The sequence below is a fragment of the Ambystoma mexicanum genome, chromosome 6p, assembly GCF_040938575.1.
Source record: "Ambystoma mexicanum isolate Mex_15411 chromosome 6p, UKY_AmexF1_1, whole genome shotgun sequence".
Lineage (NCBI taxonomy): Eukaryota > Metazoa > Chordata > Amphibia > Caudata > Ambystomatidae > Ambystoma > Ambystoma mexicanum.
Genome location: NC_090935.1, coordinates 668,454,499 through 668,473,972, shown reverse-complemented (window position 1 = coordinate 668,473,972; position 19,474 = coordinate 668,454,499).

Here is a 19,474-nt window from a genome sequence, read left to right as displayed (position 1 = left end):
TGTCTGTGACACCTGCACTGAGGGGTCAGACAGTCTTGGAACCTCCGCCTGTGGTGGATCGGGACGCAGGGTCACCCTCCACACCAGTCACTGATGTGCCTGGGCCATCACGTCGACGGGGGCATGTAGTCGTGCAGCCGCGGGTTGTGCCAACACAATGACGACATCCGGTCCTTGGGTCCTGCAGGTGCCAAGCCCAGCAACGCAGTCACCGCGCGCAACCGCTGTATACTGAGTGGTAGCAAGACATGACTGCCAATTCTGAACGCCAGGTTGCAGCAATGAAGAACATCGCTGTGAGCATGGAGCGTGTGGCCCAATCCGTGCTCCCCCCTGCTAGGCAGGTGCTTCTCCAGCAGCAGGTGGCGCCGTCCACGGCCCGCGCGCTCAAGCTGGGCATGGCGGCCTCAGACAGGGCACGCCACGCTGAAATGTTGTCTCTGCGTGAAGCAATTGCTGCTCACGCAGAGGCACATATGGAGGCCCTGAGGGAGGAGTATGCTTCCCTCAGATCCACTCTGGGTGTCCTTCTGATGTCCCAGAGGGAGCGGTCAGAGGAGAGGTTTGTGCAGCTTGAGCGTACCATCTCCGCTGAGCTACATGCTTCCCGGGAGGTGCATCAGTTGTCCAGCCAGGCCTTGCAGGAGCAACTCTGTGTTACACGTGTTACCTTGCAAGAGGAAGCACGTGTATCTGTCATCGCCACACAGAACCAGGCTCACCTGTCCGGCAGACTTGCTGCTGACGAGGGGCAAGCTGCGGCTAGGCGTGGTCAGGCTCCTGTGACACGTCCTCCTTTCCAGGAAGAGCCAGATTCGGACGACGAGGTATCTCCCACATAGGTCGGGCTGTGCAGGTGTTGAGCCCATGGAGGTTTTTTTTTTCCTCAACATCATCGCATGTGGGTGTTGAGCAGCACCCTGTACCTCCCCCCTCCTGGCTGCCTCCCGCCCCCCGGGTCGTATGTGGCCATTTTTGATTTTTCTTTTAGTTTAGTTAGTTAAGTTTCTATTTGATAGTTAGTTTAATTAGGTAATGTAGGTTTTTGATAGTTAGAGTAATTAGTTAATATAGTTTAAAATTGCTTGTCTGTTGTGCTTTCATGTGACGGTCTGGTGCTTTGTGACTTTTGAAAGCATCCACTGTCTGTTCCAGCTGGTCCCTTCAAGCTTGTCTCGTGTATGCGTTTGCAGCTTGGGGTCCTGACTAACATATGCCACTCCTGCTTCCCTTATCCATGGGCTTGCAAGGATGGTTCGGTGTTACAGCCTATTACACATGGGCTTTGGACTGTCATATCTATGGCATGTCTGCTGCTGTACTACTTGTGTTGACACCCCTGGTGGGGATGATGGGGGTTATTTTGACCACAGTTCTTCCTTTGCTAGATGGGTGGTTTCATGAGTCATGTGTGCATTAATTGCTATACATTTTGTAGTGTGTTTCTTATCTTTGCTGTACATGTGCTTCATGCCATTCATGCTGTAGACAGTGGCTGACACACTTTGGCTGGGAAAGTTGTACTGATGGAGTGATTTCTGATGTACGTCTCGGACACGGTCCACTCATGACATGCCTGAGGAGACACACACACAGGGAAATTTCATGCATTAATCATGTGTTTTCTGCCCTTTCTGCAGGGGGATGAGCCTCCAGACCACCTTTCCCGGCAGACATGTCCCATTGGATGTCTGGAAGCTGGCCACGTTCAGTGGTGCAGACATGCACATGCGTGCGCAGGCAGAGCCACAGGGATTGCGCTCATACATCATACAGAAGCTGACGTGTTTCAAGGAACTCCAGGCAAGGTGAGCAGCACAAGGGGACCACACCGCAGCCAACCGTCCACCAGGACAGTTGCACATGCATGCCAAGTAGCACCACTGATGGTGAGCTTGGACAGATATTGGTGTTGAAGCGCACAGTACAGCTAAGATGCGTTGGAGGAGTAATGGGTAGTTGATGGGAAAGTTGTCAGGGGCACATGCAGGGGCAGTGAAACATATCCTCCGGTCCAACATGGTCCATTGAGGCAGTTGTATTAGCCATTTACCGTTCCAAGACAGGGAAAGAAGCAGCTCACAGGGACAGACAGCGAGGGACAGACTTGTGTGCAGTGCATTTCATTTACAGGTTTGAATTGCCACATGCACTACCTAATTTATTTAGGTTATGCTGGAACATGACTTGTACTGAAGTCATACCTTGCTAAATGTGTCTGGATGCTTACCCAGGGAACATTGGATGTTGTGTGAATCTTGACACATTGGTCTTACATTTGCCACGCACCCACCGGCGCACCGGCGCATTACTTACTGCATTGACTGTGTATGAACCATCACGGGGGGAATCTTACGTATGAGTACGAAGCACCACACCAGATAGTTTGTAGAGTATCTTGTTACTTTGGGGCATGCATGGTGGGGGGTGTGTGTGTTATGGGCACGCACAGATTAGTGGCTCTCTTTGCAGCATTGAACTGCTCATGTTACCGGACCTGAGAGTGCACAGGCAGGAGGCCAACACTCACCCCAGAGATAAGTTTCTCTTTGACTTCAATTTGAGTAATTTGGTATTATGTGCATGATGTACACGTTTGGTCTGATTGTGTGTGTGTTAATGTGATTATTATGTTTTTGTACATTCCCTACTTTCCCTTTTCAATCCTACTACCCTCCCCTGCCCCTCATTCCAGTTATCCAGTATACCAATGCCTGTCCCGACTGCATATCCCTGACCCTCCTTCCCCACCAAGGTCTCAGAGGCCTGTGTGAGTTTGACCTTGCAGGCACCCAGACCAAGGTGGGGGTGGTTGGTTTGTGCCACTCCTTGCGCCTGTACACGGGAGCTGTGACAGTACACATCAGTTCGTGGTGCATCATTCGATATTATGTACCACACATGGTACACATCCTGTTGTGACATTATCTTACTGTGCTACAGTAATGTCCCTACTGACACACACACTCACACTATGATCCACAACATGTACAACCATCCTTCCATGTCCACATGTGCATACATTTAGCCTTCTGGGGACCACTGTGTCTCTGCAGCACATGATCTATGACCATTTGTGGATCCTGTACATGCGTGATTTGTTTTTTTATTTAGTTTGTCATTTTCATGTGATGCTCATGGTGTGCATCACACACAATGACTGGTCACTATGCTGTGTGCTGAGCAGTGTGTTGCAGGAGATGCACACAGCACACGTATTATGCAGTGTTTATTTTGCCGTGCACAATGTGCATGTGAACAGGCATTCATTGTTATGTTCAAGCTACAACTGTTGTTATGCATTTGGGTATGACTTGCTTTGTGTGGGAGGTTGTTGGTCAGTCATTTCATCTGATTCCATGGCAGGCATCATTGTCTGACACCACTTTGCATTTTTCACATGTCAATGTGTACATTATTGTTATTGTGTTGGTGTTTTGCTATTGCTTACCATGTCATGTTGTGGTTTTGGTGGCTTTGTGTGACATACCAGTGATTGGCATGGCCTGTTTTGCAGGTCTGTGTGATACACACCTTGCATGTGTACCTTTATGTCACACAGGATTGGTTAGGTTTGAGTAGCTAGGGATGCACACAATGTGGCACTTCCATGGCAACATTCTCAGGGTGGTAAGGTTGTGACAGTTGACTGTCTCTTTGTCATCATCGATTGTCACCTGGTATGTGCCAGGCCTGTGTGCACTCCGCAGGGATGGGAGTTTAGGTGAAAAATGTGGCCACAAGCTGGGTCCGGGCTGCCTCACCACTTGCCCTATCCCCTCCCATGGGCAGCGCCTGTGCCTGTGGTTGGGGATGTGGCGGCACCACCATGTCCACCGGTACGCCCTGCCGTGTTGCAACATTGTGCAGGACACATGCTGCCACAATGATCCTGCACACTACTGGGGGTGCATAGAGAAGCTGGCCACCAGAGAGGTCAAGGGAGCGGAAGCGTGACTTGAGCACTCCCAATGTGCGCTCCACTATGACCCTGGTTGAAATATGGGCAGCGTTGTATCTTACCTGGGGTGGTGTGGTGGGGTTCCGGATTGGCGTCATTATGTGGTTGCTCAGAGGATAGGCACTGTCCCCTGGAGAGGTGATAATGGTTGTGATTATTGGGGTTTGTGTATTTGTCTGTGTGTGACATGCATGCATGTGCACATTCATTTGTACTCACCTAGTAGCCATGTTTCGCCATACTGCCCAGCTTCCAGGGCCCGGCTCAGGGCGGACATTCTGTATATGAAACTGTCATGGGTGGAGCCAGGGTAGTTTGCATAGACAGAGGTGATGATTCCCTTGGCATCGCATACCACCTGCACGTTGATGGAATGCCAGTGATTGCGGTTTCGGTAGATGTGCTCAGTGGCTCTAGGTGGACGTAGGGCCACATGGGTGCAATCTATGGCACCGAGCACTTTAGGGAAGTGTGCCACCCTGTAAAAGTCCTGGATGACGGCCTGCCTTTCTGCGGGTGTTCTGGGCATGTATATGTGCCTGCGGACTGAGGGGCACGCAGTCATGATTGCCAAGACCTATTGTAGGCTGCGTGACTGCGTGGCCTGTGAGATCCCCCCCACTATGGCAGTACTCCGCTGAAATTACCCAGTGGCCAAAAAATGCAGGACATTGAGCACCTTCTCCAAGGGGCTCAATGCTTGGGAGCAGAGGGTGGGTGATGTAAGGTCATCTTCCCACTCCCTGACCAGGTCTAGGATGATACAAGGTGGAAACCTATACCTGCCGTAGACCTGGTCGTCAGGCATCCCAAAAAGGCTTGTCCGGGGGGAAAAAATGCGGGCCCTGGCTATTCTCCTCCTCCTGCGGTGTCCCACGATCAGTGCTGCGACAAATGGGGCATTCATCGTAGCGGTATGTACGTGTTTGTTGTTTGTGCGTGCTTTTATACTGTGCGCGGGGATGCTTAAGCCTGCCTTCCTGAGGCAGACGTGTTGACGCCTGTGCGCGTCTTTTAGCGTGCGCTTGTTTTCCGTATTCAAATCCATGAATACGAGTTGTTCGCGTGCATGTGGGCGTTCTGTGTATTTCCCTGCAGTATTTCCCCAGTTATGCCTTCTTTTTCACGCGTTGTTCCCTATTCCGTGCGTTACGCCCCGTGTCCCGCCCCCTTTTTGGTATGTGCGCGGACGTTGTGCACTTTCAATGTGCGCATCGCGCACAGCGTTCGGGATGTTGCAATGACGTGTGCGCCCATGTGCGTCACGCACGGGTTTGGCGCACATTCAGAGAAAAACACGCACAGGGACTTCCATGAATCGCACGCATGCACGTGCGCTTCCTTTTTCACGCTTGCGCCTGCTTGCGTCAGCTTGCGCCACTTTTTTCAGCACACATTTGTTCCATGAATCGGCCCCTCAATTTCATGACACTCAGGAAGACATTTAAGCAAAAAATAAACATACCAAACAATTGAACCCATATGAGGATGCTTCCAAGAAAGAACATTTGACCTCTTTTGTGGTAGATGAGTATGACCTGGGTGTACTGCAGTGGTCAAGCTCTCCTAAACAAACAAAATAAACTGTGCCACTTCCATGGGAATTAATACCAGGTTATCCACGCATTCAGAGTGTCCTTGTTCAAAATATTTACATCAACCTTGAAGACACAAAGTCTCACTTGGGTAATAACGGGATCATTGACAGTTATTCATGGTTTCTTGCTTACTAGAGCTTCTCTAAAACAAGTCACTGAATGTCATGTACATACAAGTGTCTTCAGTCCATTCATAATTCATTCCATTGACTTAAGTTGATAATGTGAGAAACCCAAGTGGATTCTCACTCCTAGACCCCTTGCAACCTCTGCCCAGATGGCCAGGGAAAGGCCACCACTCTTGGATCCTGACCCTGCGGGTGGAGAAGCGAGGGAGGATCACCTGAGAGAAGGGTTCTTGGGAACAGGAAGTGTGGTACCCTCGGGCAAGACATAGTATCCCTCTTTGCTTATTCGTGACCAACCTAACCCTTCCCCCATGTTCCTGTTATAAGCCAGTTCCCCTAATTTCTCCCTATTTGACACATGACAGTACTGGAACGAAGAAGAGGCAACTAAGAACAATGAGGGCCACACTCTTTCACCACTTTGGTACTGGGACGAGGAAGATGTCTTTTGAGAGCTGCAAAGGTCAGGAATGTCCCATTGATTGTGGTCAGGCAGGGCTGATTGGACATTCACACCTGCAGCCAGTCAAGGGGCTGCATGTGCATAAAAGGAGACAGCCCAGCAACATGAGAGACAGCGGGGAGACCTGTGTGTGGAGGAGTGACAGAAGCAGCAGCAGGAAGGCCGGTGCAAGCGTGGCATGGGAGATGGGGCTCTGTGGAGCAAACCGACCATTAAGAAGGTGAACAAGGAAAATCGAGATCAAACCCATGCCCCCTCACCCCAGGCGCATATATAGAAGAACAGCAGGAAGAACAAGGAGCGCACTTATCATTTGAACCAGGCCCCAGCGCACCTATGGATGACAAATATGCTGAAACACACCCACTTCACCAACAGTGCAACTTCCATGCTACATTAGAATCAATGCTGCAATATCAGAATCTACAAACACAAAAATCCCTGTTTAAAGGCTTGCAAATGCCTATATGAATTAACATGGTCTAATTGCACAGTGTAAAGCCATGTTTCAGGAAAATTACAGCCAAGTTCATTTCTCTCACTGAACACTGGCTGCAGAAGCCTTCAGCAACATTCCTCAGCTGCCAAGGCCGCACATTCAAGATAAAATTGCTTTCTGCAGACAAACATTCCTCGCAAAACCCCCGAACTGCCAAGGCCGCACATTCAAGATAAGACTGCCACAAATGCGAATAAATCACGGCAACCCAGTGTGCTTTTTTTTTTCTTTCTGGGAAAGAAAGACATTTTCTCAAGGACTCGCACAATATTTGAAACATAAATTGTAACAAGAATGGCGCAGCCCAGCCAATCTGCGCTCAGAGCCCAGGTGCAAACTGCTTTCTTCAGCTAAAAAGTTATGGGAACAAAGTCATAATGTAACAGGTTAGAATTAGGTAATGGGGGCTGGCACAGCTAAATCAACCCACTGACGCAGAAAGGCTAACACCCAATTGTCAAGTTCTCTATAAGGGCTACATAGGTAACCTATCACTTAGCAGCCAATAGCAGGAGGAGATAGGTTTCTGGGAGCTGATCCAATTCTGTGAGGTCAGCCTGCAGTGTGATTACAAAGCTGGCTTGCAAGCCAGCCCCGGGGGAGACGGCGCCTGAACTCGCGATGTGCACGATGCTCTGTGTGTTTTTTTTTCTTTTTTGCTGCCCAGAAATAAATGCAGTTTGGAACATGCTGCTGCCTGCTTGGGACTCTGTTGCATTTCTGGGGGCCATATGAGAGGTGTTGGGGTCTCCCATAGCTGGTGAGGGTATGGCTGCTGGCCCCCCACTGCCCTGCTGGGGGTCCAGCTTCTCCCCAACAAAGGGAGCCGTGTGGAGAGGTTGTCCCTTTTATGCATGTTCAAGGTCCTCATTCCCCTGTGTTGAGACATCGACCCAGGGGTGCATGAGGCGCAGGAGTGGGACCCCTGATGTGAGGAATAGAAGGCTGTACGATCCATGCTGCTGTGGAAGTCTTTGAAAGCGACGGGTGAGTTACAAACCATCCATTGCTCAAGTGTTTAAATGTGGTTGTTCGAGAAATACTTTGTATCAGAGTGGTCGCATGATTGAGGAAACACGTTTTCGAAACTCTCCAAAAGATGTACATTCTGATTGAAGTGAATGAAGGAAATATTACACAGCGGGTTGAATGGAATTCTTAACAAGTGCATCCTGTGCCTATTGAATACTGGAATGAGTACAATCTGTGTTTCTTGAATATCGAACTGAATGAAAACCTTAACAAGTGCAAACGTGCCTGTTGAGTACTTCATTGAGTACAAGCCACGTTTCTTGAATATCGAACTGAATGAAAACCTTAACAAGTGCAACATGTGCCTATTAAATACGGAATTGAGTAGAATCTATGTTTCTTGAATACCAAACTGTGTGAAACCTCACAAGAGCAGAACTGTTACACATTAAGTTCAGAAGTAAAACAGTACTTCAAATCCAAGTAAAACCAATCGATGCAGCATACTAAAATGAATGATACTTTACATCCAATTGAAACCAGCATGTGCTATATTCTAAAGTGAATGTAACTTTAAATATTGAAACAAAGAAAGGCATATTGAATACCAGACCAAGTAAATTGCCTAAAGAGCAATTTACATTGAGAGCAGAACTGACTAAAGCTTTGAAGATTATTCCAACACAGTCACAATTTACGCGTGGAAACCCCATAAAAAAAGAGCACAAAAGTGACAAAGAACTTGGAAAAGACAACAGATTTTTTTGTGCTGCTGAAATTAATTCTTGGGGAAGGGAACCCTGAGACTTGAGACATGTATTAACCTGAGACCAGAGTCTCAAGGTTTTTTGGTGCTTGGAACTTTGTTACTTGGAGAAGGGAACCCCGATTACTGATTCAAACTGTATCATCTTGAACTCAAGAGAGATACATTTGTGATTTTAGCTGGAACTGTTTTATACTTGGGGAAGGAAGCTGAAAGGAAGCTGCAAGCTGGAAATGGCTAGAAACTTTGTCTTGTACACTGTTTCTTTTGGTTGCTGACATTCCTACACATTGTATAGATTAGCTGTGAAGGCAAGCATAGGTTTTGGACACAGACAGCTTCTTCAGTTCAACTCATTGACTCAGATTTGCCTTAGTTTTATTTCAGTAGGGAACTCCCACCTTAGCATAGGGCAAGTTCGGCCTTCAACCATCCTGACATTTAAGTTAAATAAAAGTGTTTGTTTTGAATTCCGAATCTGTTATCTGTGTCTTGCTTCATGAGGCCTTCACAATACTCTTCAAGTGTTCACGAGTTTGGCATCAAATCAGATATTATGGCAAAGGACATCTGTTAACCTGGTAACTTAGGGTGAGAACCCAAAGTACCCAACATTTACATAAATTGGTCTATGAGAACCCCCCTTGTTTTGCATATTAAGTAACTTTGGGTCTCACCCTAAGTTACCTGGGGAATCCGGACGTGGGCTCCGTGCTCACTTTTCTAAGAGAGGCACAGCTCCACCTCACTGATGAGGCCAGAAAAAGCCGAAACACATGTCTGGTGTTGCTGTTGGTACTCTTGTTCAGAGGAGAATTGCATAGCATTTCGGTGCTGGACTTTGCCTGGGCAGGACAAAGACTGATATGCAGGGACATTTCTCCTCTGTGAAAGGGACAGTGAGCTAAAGACTTGGTAGAGTCTCTCCCAGAGGCCATCCACCCAAGAACAGGTCAATGGGTTATGTTCGTGCTGGTAGAGGGACTCCCAGAACCCCCTTTGTTTTCCATATTAAGTAACTTTAGGTCTCACCCTAAGTTACTAGGGGAATCCAGATGTGGACCCCGTGCTCACTGTTCTTAGAGAGGCAGAGCTCCACCTCACTGATGAGGTCCGACTAGGCCGAAACATGTTGGTACTCTTGTTCAGAGGAGAATTGCCTTGCATTTTGGTGGTGGACTGCCCCTGGGCAGGACAAAGACTGATATGCAGGGAAATGTCTCCTCTGTGAAAGGGACAGTGAGCTAAAGACTTGGTAGAGACTCTCCCAGAGCTCATCCACCCAAGAACAGGTAAATGAGCTGTGTTCGTGCTGGTAGAGGGACTCCCAGATCCCGCCTTGTTTTGAAAATGTACCAACGCTCAGTGATCGGTTTCTTCGAAACTGAAGCTGCCAACAGCACATCAAAGATCTCTTGCTCTTTTCCCTCACAATCCCACCAACAACAGCGCCCCAACACTCCCTACATTGCATATCTGCCAGTATGCCAAGAGACCACACAAGTGGCAACAGTGCATGGTAGAAGACCCCATAACATTAATATAATCTGCCAGTTTTGGCATCAAATGCCCAGCTTCTTCCATCATATGCTCAGGTACTTCCATGAGAAGACTGTGCTCTTCTTCCATACATTATACCTTGATACTTTAACTGCCAAGTTCTACTCCAGGTACTGGTAGACACATCACTACAGACCATGTTTGTGATTAATGGGTTACTGACAGGCATCGCTTCACCTTACTCATTTCAAAATGTTCTTCATGTGTGCATGCATCATTTTCAGAGTTTTCCTGCTTTTTTATTTGTTATGGTAGCGTTCAGGCCCATATTAGGTTAATTTTTTCCTGATAAAATTTAGTTTTTGGGCAGTAATGGGTTATTGACACCACATTGCTTCGCCGTTCTCATTTCAAAATGTTCTTCATGCATGTCTGTATCATTTTCAGTTGAGCATTGCTGCTTTTTCATATATTAGGGTACCGTTCTGGACCGTTCCTGGTACTTTTTCATGTTCAAATGTAGGTTTTGGGCAGTAATGGGTTAATGACAGCAACATTTTTCAACCTCCCTCATTTCTAAAATGTTCTTCATGCATGTTTGCAGCATTTTCAGGTGGGTTCTGCTGCCTTTTTATATGCTATGGTACCGTTCAGGCCCATTCCAGATACTTTTTTCATGACCAAGGGCCTCAACACGAGTTTGGCGGTAACCCTTAAATGCGGCGGTAGCGCTATTACGGCCGCATTTAAGGGTCTGCCAAATCACGGCTTCGGCTGATTTCCCCCCAGCTCTTAGCTGCGTGTAAATCTGCCGAAATTTCACGCTCTTACCGCTGGCGGGAAATCCGCCGGCGGTAAGAGCGTGAAATTTCCCCATTGAGCCCAATGGGGAATGGGTTCAATGGGGAATGGGGATTTCCCGTTCCACCAAACCCGTGATCCGGCGCTAATAGTGTCGGTGGGTTTGGCGGTAGGGCAGATACGCCAGCGCTATTAGCGCCGGTGTTACCGCCCAACTCGTGATGAGGCCCAAAATGTAGATTTTGGTCAGTAATGGGATAATGACACTAAATTGTTTTATCTTTCTCAGTTCAAAATGTTCTTCATGTGTGTCTTCATCATTTTCAGTTCAGTTTCACTGCCTTTTCATATATTAGGGAACCGTTCCGTCCAGTTCCAAGCACCTTTTGTGTTAAAATGTATATTTTGGGCAATAATGGGTTAATGACAGAACATTGTTCAACCTTCCTCATTTACAAAATGTTTTTCATGCATGTTTGCAGCATTGTCAGGTGGGTTTTGCTGCCTTTTTATATGTTAAGGTACCGTTCCGGTACTTTTTTGTGCTAAAATTTATATTTTGGGAAGTAATGGGTTAATGATAGCACATTGTTCCGCTTTCCTCATTTCCAAAATGTTCTTCATCTGTGGTTGCATCATTTTCAGCTGAGTTTCCCTGCCTTTTCACTTATTAGGGTACCGTTCTGGCTGGTTTTGTGTACTGTTTCGTGATGAAAAAGAAGATTGTGGGCAGTAATGGGTTAATGACAGCATATTGTTCAACCTTCCTCATTTCAAAATGTTCCTCAGGCTGGTCTTCATCGTGTTTAGTTGCATTTCACTGCCTTTGCATATATTAGGGTACGGTTCTGTCCAGTTTCGGGTACTTTTTTAACTTCAAATGTAGATTAAGGGCAATAATGGGTTAATGACTGCACATTTTCAACCTTCCTCATTTCCAAAATGTTCTTCATGCATGTTTGCATCATTTTCAGGTGAGTTTTGCTGCCTTTTTATATGTTATGGTACAGTTCTGGGTACTGTTTCATGTTAAAATGTAGATTTGGGCAGTAATGGGTTAATGAGAGATTATTGTTTCACCTTTATCATTTCCAATTGTTCTTCGTGTATGTCTGCATCATTGAGTTTCTCTGCCTTTTCATATTTTAGCGTACTGTTCCGGGTACTTTATCGTGACTGAATGTAGATTTTGGGCAGTAATGGGTTAATGACAGCACATTGTTTTATCTTCCTCATTTCAAAATGTTCTTCATGTGTCTCTTCTTAATTTTCAGTTCAGGTTTGCAGCGTTTTATATATATTAGAGTACCATTCATGACCATTTTAGGTACTTTTTCAGGTTTATATGTAGGTTTTGGGCAGTAATGAGTTAATGACAGCACATTGTTCAACCTTCCTTATTTCCAAAATGTTCTTCATGCATGTTAGAAGCAATTTTATGTGGGCTTTGCTGCCTTTTTATATGTTATGGTACCGTTCAGGCCTGTTCCGGGTACTTATTTGTGATAAAATGTAGATTTTGGTCAGTAATGGGTTAATGACCACATTGTTTCACCTTTCTCATTTCAAAATGTTCTTCATTTGTGTCTGCATCATTTTTAGTTGAATTTCGCTGCCTTTTCATATATTAGGGTACCATTCCGGGTACTTTTTTGTGATGAAATGTAGACTTTGGCCACTAATGGGTTAGTGACACCACATTGCTTTACTTTTTTTCATTTAAAAATGTTCTTCATGCATGTCTGCATCATTTTCAGTTGAGTATCGCTGCCCTTTTCATATATTAGGGTACCGTTCTCGACCGTTCCGGGTACTTTTTCGTGTTAAAAAAGGAGGTTTTTGGGCATTTATGGGTTAGTGACAGCACATTGTTCAACCTTCCTCATTTCTAAAATGTTCTTCGTGCATGTGTGCAGCATTTTCAGGTGGGTTCTCCTCCTTTTTATATGTTATGGTACCGTTCTGGTACGTTTTTGTGATAAAATGTAGATTTACAACACATTTTCCTGTACAAAGCATAGGTAGATGTGTGCAATGCCATGATAACGGGTCAGACATGTGGGGCTCGACTCCAAAACAGTGCAATGTCTTTGCTCTACTTTTGCATCCTTCCTGCCGCCTGACTGCCGTTGACTTCACTTGCCACAGAGCACTTCAAAAAATTATCTACTTGTGTTTCCATCAAGCCACATTGTACCAAACAATATACATCCGCCTCTGATGCTTAACACTGCATAATTAGCAGAGTTTGGGTGTGAGTTAAGGCATATATCTTAGAACAAGTGTCCAACCTTGTCATCACACACACGCCTTGACTCTACACTCCCTCCACACACATGGCAAACAATGGTGTCGCTTTACTAGAGTAAGAGCCGGGGGCTGGGGCTCTACTCCACTCTCCTCTTACCTCTCCCAGCTGTGGCCGAGCTTCAATCCAGAGGCAAATAGCTTCTTTTCCATTCCCTGACCGGCCAGACGGGTCACCAGTAGGAAAGGGCACTGGGGGTGGGGGGAAACCCAGGTAACTGAGGTAATTGCAGTAGGAGTTGCTGGGTATGAGCAGCTCTGCTCACACAAGGAAACACAGAGGAAAGCAATTCAATCCAGCCAGAAATTCTAAGCCGGTCTGTATGACTATTTCTACTCTTAGAGAAATTTTATTCATTTGAGGGAATGAGCCATCTACTTTTTTATCTTCTTATTTATGGTGTAACCAAAATATAACTATTGATGGCAGGTCAATTTTTCTAGAAAAGTTGGTTAAAGAAAGGTATAGCATTTATAAATCAGCTTTTCTCTGATGTGAATGTCTTGCATTTAATGATTTCAAGCATAACTTTGCTCCGTCAAATTCCGATTATAGTCAATACAATAAATTACTAAATGGCTGTTTAGATCTTTTGAATTCCTTTTTGAGCTATAAACATATTCCTAGCCAATCTAGACCTCAGGTTGTGGCTTGCGTCACATCTTTTAAAGCTACAATATGTTATAAATTATTATCTGCTAGCAGAGGAATGGGTATTAAATGGTCTTCTGAATTGCAATGGTAGTAGGATTGTGGGGTAGTATTTGATGAACATGCTTGGTCTTCTATTTTGGAGAAAGTTAAGATGATCTCAGCCTTAGCAAACATATCAAAGTATGCAGGGCCTTTATTAAACCGATTAAATTATTTAATTCCAAATTGATGAATGATGGCAATTGCTGGTCCTGTATTTTGGGTACAAGTAGGCAGGTATCTTAAGGTTAATATTCCTCTGACTTCCACCAATATTGTATTGTGTAGTCTTTCTTTAAATACAATGGTCTTTTATAATTTGTACATTATGTATGATCTTTTCATAGCCATTGACATAGGAAGGATTAGTTCCAATTGGAAACAATTTTAAAAACGGACTATTAAAGGACGGTTTTATAATATTTGTGACATCCAAAGATTGGAGAAATGTTTAGCTTATACACCATACCTGGTCTCATGGCCAAATATAAAATGAAATGGCACAAAGGCTGATGACATGTAAAAAAGCTGTCTCGAGACTCTAGTAGTAGTAGAAGTAGTAGATTCTTTATTTTCGGTTTAACCAGAATCCATAAAAGATACAGCACATACGACATATACATGAATACAACACCTGGTTATATTTCATTATTAATTTCCTTTCATGTCAATTTAGGCCACGTTATTACAGTAATACATGAACTTTCACGCACATTATAAAACACGTTATACAAAGACATATGTGATTTACCTACAATTAGTCTGAAAAATAAAAGAAGTTAAAATGCAGAACACCAAAGCATCATACAACCAGTTATAAAAAGGCCCATATTTAGAAACACACTCAACTGTTTAAAACATTATTTCTGATCACACCTTTTGGTTTTTAGGCCTTTTTCTTGTATGCGCAAGGTAACTCTTATTATATACAAAGACAGATTGCACGCTGTTACGGGCGTGAGTACATTCAACAAATAGTACAGGGCTGGCCTATGTTGAGTAAAGCCTCTGCCTATAAACAGTGGTAATAGATATTTCTTCCTTTGCTCGCTATAGGCAGGACAGAAAAATAGATAGTGGGCTGGATTCTCTAATCCTGCATCACACATGTAGAATTTTGCTTCAAAATCACGACCCAATCTCCGACTACGAAGGTCGCCTAATTCCAAGCAACCAAAACGTGCCCTTGGGATTGGAGCCCTTTGGTATTTAAAGTTCGTCCAGATGAGGTATTCTTTTATGTTAGTTGATGATAGTCTCATAAGTTCTCTATTTACTGGTTTCAATATTTCATCAGACTCTCTCCTGTCAAGTACCCACTCAGTTAGGCTCTTTTTCAGTGAGGACAACTGCTTTTTTCTAATATTGGAACAAATTAATTAAATATGTCGCTGATACCCACATTCTCCAACATAAGTCTTACATTTCTTAACCAGCCAATTTCGTTGGCACCCTTCTTGTACATTAGGTGCTTCAACAAGTTTTGCGTTATTTCCACCTTTGAATTGGACCATATGCGTAACGACAATCTACAGGGCTCCAGCAACAGTTGTCCTCTAGAAACACCCAGCCAATTTCTGTATGGCAAGCAAAGGTTGGCGCTGATATTGGTAAGCACAGTAGGGATTTTATAAATCTATTTTCTTCTATTTGTAGTGGGCTGACATCACCATGTCCCCAAATTGTAGCACCATATTTGATAGCCCCTATAGTGCGGGCATTATATACTTTTCCCACAATACAAAGTGGCTGTTGCTTTCGGGTTTTCATAAATCTGTGGATACCACATGTCAGTTGTCGAATTATGGGGTCTTTTTTTGTGCATGGTCCTGCCCATTAGACTTTTCGTTAAATCGAACCCCAAGATCAGCAAAATGAGACACTATAAGTATCACCACACCGTTAAACCATATATTTGGGAATGTGCACGTTCTTTTCTTCTCAAGGCGCATCATTTCAGCAGATTTGGTAGCGTTTACCTGGAGATCCTGGTTACTCATAAAGGTCTCAAAGCTATTTACCAAAATCTGTAGTGCTCTCGGAGTACGTACAATAAGAACAGTATCATCTGCATAGATTACCGCAGGAAATGGTGTGTTATCAATTCGTGGTACATCAGCATTACAGTGTAGGAATTCAAGTAGTTTGTTAATGTACAATGAAAATAACAAGGGTGCCAAAACGGACCCCTGTCTAACCCCTGTTTTAACTGGGAACCAAGCTGTCCAGTGACCCTCACTGCCCGAACAAATGCATGCTTCATTAGCCTCATGGAGGGCTTTCACTGCTTCCAAAATGTCTACCGGGCATTCATAGAACCTGAGCACCTCTCACAATGTGTCCCTATGTACTTTATCGAAGGCGGTGCTCAGATCGCTGAATGCCAGGTGTATAGGTTCTTGTTTTATATCTAGTGAATGGGCGATTACCAAATACAAATTCAAACATAGTTCCATTGTTCCTAGTTTGGGCCTAAAGCCCAGCTGGATTGGTGACAAGATGTCCTCCGCTATGACCCATTTTTTTTATTTAGTGAGCAAGCATTTCCCAAACATTTTAAGACTCCTGTTCAAAAGGGATATGGGTCGGTATGATTGTGGGGAACCCTTGCAACCCTTTTTGTATATTGGCACAATTATGGCTCTTTGCCATTCGTGTGGAACCAATTTTGTACTTATAATAGCGTTGAAGACAATTGTTAGCACAGGACCCCACAATTCATCCCTATCCTGGCAAAAATTCATTTGGGATACCATTGCTGCCGGGTCATGCTTTTTTTGACAGGTTTAATTGCTTTTATCACATCGCCAATAGAAAAAAAGGCTTGACTTGGTTCTCTTTCCACACTATCCTGCTTGTCACTCAGAGCGAGTGTCTCACATATTGACCCCTCCTCTGCTCTGTAAACCTTGCTAAAATGGTCTACCCATTGCTGGTCTTGGATCCCACACTCCAGCCCTGTTTTGTTCCCGTTATATATGGGTTGGCCATTTACTTCCTTCCAAAATTCACGGGAATCATTATTTTTACTTGCCATTTCCAGTCTTTCCCATGCTTGATTATCTAATTCTAATTCGCGCCTTTTAGTCTGTTTTTTGTATTCTGCCCTTGCCCCCGACAATCTCTATTTTGGGGGATTGGGGATTTTTAAGTAGGTTTAGTAATTTTGCCTTAGCCTTTTTACAATCTTTATCATGACAGCCCACCTTGTGCTCCCCTTTTCTTTTATTCCCACAGTCTCCCATGCATCCGTCCACAATATTCTCTAACAGGGATGTAAAGGATGGGACTACGAGCAATGGGTTAGTATTTGGATCCAGTATAGTATCAAATAGGGACATATTCATAAGAACTATTTTATCCCCCAGAGGGCCTTTTGTTACTTCGTTCCACCTCAGACTTTCAGTGCTCGTTCCTTCACATACTGTTTCTTTGAGGTGATCAAAGTGATTACTTTTATCCCCTGGGCACAGACAATTAATGGTTAGCTCCAGCACATAATGATCGCTATAGAGGTCACTCCTAACACAGAAGTCCCTCACAAGTCGCCAGGTGTTAGTTGAGACCAAGAAGTAATCTATGGATGATTTCCCTCTAGTGCTTCTAAAGGTATAAGCACCCAGAGTGTCCCCCATTTGTTGATCTCAGTAACACTTTCATCATCCATTGCAGAGTTGCAGTCCCATATCACACATCTTTGTATCCAATATTTCTGGAAAAGGGACGCTTAGGGCTTCATCTTCCTTTATATCGTATAAACCTTCAGGCGGTCCATTTCCCATTTTCAGATTTAGATCACCCCCACACACGATCTGTGCATTTTTGTCCCACAATGTTTACAAGGCACTTTGACCGTCTCCTTAAGGGCTGCGATTGGACACATCAAAAACAAAGAGGTGATGGCTGGAAGGTTTAGAATGAATCTTAACCACTGGCATTGCTCTGGGCAACCCTCCAGACCACCGTTCTTCGCCTGCCAAGCCATTACAGAAGTGGAAGACCATATGCAAATCAGGCTTGGCCCCACCCCAAAAGGGGCAGTCCAGCCCGAACTGCTAAGTGACATCCCTTCTGCACGAGACCACAAGCATCCCCAAACATGTTTCGCCCTTGTTGGGACTCATCAGTGAGGAGTAGCTTGGGTCTCTAGGCCCAGCAGTCACGGGACCCACGTCTGGGCATACCCGTCCCACTCGGGGTGACAAAGCAAAAACAAAGAGGTGATGGCTGGAAGGTTTAGAATGAATCTTAACCACTGGCATTGCTCTGGGCAACCCTCCAGACCACCGTTCTTCGCCTGCCAAGCCATTACAGAAGTGGAAGACCATATGCAAATCAGGCTTGGCCCAACCCCAAAAGGGGCAGTCCAGCCCGAACTGCTAAGTGACATCCCTTCTGCACGAGACCACAAGCATCCCCAAACATGTTTCGCCCTTGTTGGGGCTCATCAGTGAGGAGTAGCTTGGGTCTCTAAGCCCAGCAGGGCCATCATTTGCAGATGGACTGTTGTAGATGTTTATACAGTAAACAGGAAGGCCCTCTTCTGGTCTTAGTTTAAGGAGTTCTACCAAATCCTCGTTACCTATTTTTATTTCTCTAATTTCACCTCTTAGAGAACCCTTCACCAGGATGGCCATACCGCCATAGTATCTTCTTTTTAGCCCCTTCTTTGCCATTACTTGATAAACCACATAGCCATCTAGTACTATCTTTTAAGGTTTCTAACATCTCCTGTAGGAAGATTACAGTTGTTCCATTCAGTTACTCTTTTATTGTTTTATCTCTCAGTTTTTCCCTGGCACCTGCTATATTCCAGGACAACATTGTCACTGTTTCCCCTTGAGCGATTAAGTTTGCACTTTCTTCTTGGCAGACCTGGGTTACACCTATTGTCAGGTCTCCTCTCTGGGTTTCATTATGGCCAACATTCTTCCCCGCTAGACTCTGGTTGATTCGTGGTCAATTCAGCTCCTCAATCGTTGATAGGGGAACAAATCTATTTAGTGTGGCAATTTTATTAAAACCCCTGTTTTTTTCGGTCCAGTTTGTTTTAAATTGGCCCTCGTTCTTCCTGTTTTCAGGGTTCCCACTTAGATGCTCACTGGTCCACTCCCTTACTCCTATGGGCTCCTGTCACACTCACCTATGTCTCTGCAGGAGTGATGGATGACCTCCCTTGACCCCCGAGTTCTCACTTCCCCTGTTTTCACCCAGAGGGATTACTGTCAAATACAAGGTAAACACTCAGACCTGAATTCACCCGATTCCCCTGGGCCCTTCCCTTCACTTTAAGGTGTGCTGTGATGTCCCCTAAGGGCTTACCTTGATCTTTAGTAAGGTGTGCACTCCATCCTGCATTCGCAGGGGCGTATGAATGATGCCAATGTCTGTTGGCTGAGTTCATATGTCACACGCTGTTATATGCCTTCACAGCGAGGCCGAGTGTTCAAGGCGCCAGTTTCTTCACTGTCTAGAAAGTCTTTTCCACAAGTGAACATTGCGCAGACAATGTTTAGTGTCCTGAATTGTCCGTGTTGTCTTTGTTTGCCAAGGTATTTTGTGGGTGAGGTCAGCTGCTGGTAGGTAAACGCAGCGTCTTAAATTCGAGCGCGCCTGGTAATGTTTCTCCTTTTTCTTCCCTTGCAGGAGTGGATTACGTGATATTAGCACCTCGAGTCCGGCTTCAGCGCTACCGGAGACTTGGTGGTCTGGTAAGTTTGCACGGAGACGTTGGTAAGTATGTATGCGTTATGAGAGGGAGCGCAGTGCAATAGTCCCCTCGTTA